This window comes from Saimiri boliviensis, chromosome 17 (assembly GCF_048565385.1).
Source record: "Saimiri boliviensis isolate mSaiBol1 chromosome 17, mSaiBol1.pri, whole genome shotgun sequence".
NCBI classification, from domain to species: domain Eukaryota; kingdom Metazoa; phylum Chordata; class Mammalia; order Primates; family Cebidae; genus Saimiri; species Saimiri boliviensis.
Window position 1 is genome coordinate 43,407,250 of NC_133465.1, and position 1,981 is coordinate 43,409,230.

The 1,981-nt window shown below is 56.4% G+C and overlaps 1 long non-coding RNA gene across 1 annotated transcript; it reads right to left on the reverse strand.

Moving 5' to 3' along the window:
• Nucleotides 1–889: 889 nt before the first annotated feature.
• LOC141581716 (uncharacterized) lies at nucleotides 890–1,779 on the reverse strand. Its single transcript, XR_012514472.1, has 2 exons — nucleotides 1,564–1,779; nucleotides 890–1,292 (listed from the first exon to the last, which is right to left on the reverse strand). It is a non-coding gene; the product is annotated as an uncharacterized LOC141581716 (long non-coding RNA).
• Nucleotides 1,780–1,981: the final 202 nt, after the last annotated feature.

Below are 1,981 nucleotides of genomic sequence, written 5' to 3' on the forward strand. Positions count from 1 at the left end.
ACATCTGAGACCACCTATACGAATCCACTCTCAACCTGGAAGCATGAAAAGCATAGTGTGTGGTGGTGCAGAGAGGGTCAAATAACCTTGGGCCTAACTCCAGCCAGTCCTTAGTGGCTGGAGTACCAGAGCTGTGCTTCTAGACTCCTCCCTTTAGTCTGAGAAGCCACTGCGTTTAGCACAAGAAGCATGGCTTAGGCTGATGCTCTGATGGTTCCAAACACCCTGCCCATCTCCAGTCTGTGCAGATGAAATCATTCCCAGCACTTACAGAACGGGAATGAAGGAGTCTTGTAAAAATGGAAGAGGAAGTACAGTTGCCTACTTTACCTCTCCTGGGGAACTCAGGTGACCTGCCTCAACATACCAAGGGGGAGGAGGAGGAATCTTCAGGGGACAGTGCTGGGAGCTGGATTCCCCAGGTCCAGTGTCACCAAAGATGGCCTGGGGAAACAGAACCTCTTGAGAGTCGCACGGGGGCCTTCCTAACACAGGCTGAGTGAGGGGCATCTCTCCCCAACTCTGCCTTCCTGGGCACCGTCAGGGATGCACCGGCAGTTCTTAATGAGTCCCAAGGCTGTGGGAGCTGAAGGGGTAGTGGGCTGGACGGAGGAGGCGGCGGGGAGGGGATCTGATTAGAATCCGGGCCGTATGGCGAACACTGCGGAGATGGAGGTAATCACTGAGCGGGCGAGACAGCGTGCTCCGGCGACAGCAGGCGGCCCCGCCGTCGCCATGGCAACCGCGGCCTCCGGGGCGCGCGGCTCGGCGCTGCTCGGCGTCTGCGGCGGAACATCTGCTTTGCACCGGGCTGCTGGGAGACTGGGGGCGCGGGCGCGGCTGCTCCCCCCACCCCGCGAAAAAGAAACAAATTAGGCCAACTGTCCAATGAGGGGCCGCAAATGTATTTATTAATGCGAGGGAAAGGTTGTTCCGGAGCGCAGTTTGATTAATGTTTGAGTCTTCAGCTTGTCAGTCTGGTTTTGTCTCTTGCAAAAGGGGAAAAGGGAGGGGTTGGGTGAGGGGCTGGTAGGGGAGTGGGGAGGAGAGAGACAACAAAGCGGGAGGGGATGTTAATAGCCAAATAGGCTCTTTTCCATGTTTCCCCCAGCCTGCCACCCTTGATGGATGGCTCAGACAGACACCAGAGCGCATCAGGGAGACGCGAGGCCCTCGGAGAGATGGCGAGATGGAGAAGAGGGGGCCGCTGAGGCCGGGCTGGGGTCGCTTGGCCGGGAATTCCCGAGGGCTGCCTGGAGAGGAATGGCCCCAGGAAACGGAACGGGCAACTCCTGGGGAAACCAGAGGAAAATGGCACTCATGTTTACAAGTCTTCCCTCCTCTCCCCAGTTTGCCCCTCTGGGCCCTGGAGACGGCACCGAGGTCGGAGAGTGAGGGTCTCCATACCCTCTGGATACACAAAGGGGCGAGAAGCTCTCTTCCGTGGGTTAGGGATGGGAGAAGGGAGGTGGGCAAAAGCCTATGGCTTCGAATTCTCCTTCCTCTCTCTTTCCTCCACCCTTTGCTTTCCACTCACCCTGTGTCCTTGGCCTTTTACCTTACCTTCACTTTTACTCTGCAGTCCCTCCTTCCTTCCTCTTTGTCTCTTCCATTGTTTCTTTCTTCCATCTCTTCCCCCGCCCCGTTGGTGACATCAGCTGGCTGTGATAGGAACTGTCTTGGGGAGCTGTCTTCTGTGACCAGTTTGAACACCTACACTGCTTTCTATTTTTCCTTCCCTAGAGCCATGGGGGAACTGAGAGCCCCCTTGGAACCTCAAACTTGACCCAGTTTGTGAGAAAACACACACGCACACGCACACAAAAACCACACAACACACACACACACACACACACACACACACACACACACCACCGCCCTTTTTCTGCCCTCCCCACCAAATCCTTCTCAGCTCCAGCCCACTAGGAATATGGAGTGGAGGCCAGGTGCCGTGGCTCACCCCTGTAATCCCAGCACTTTG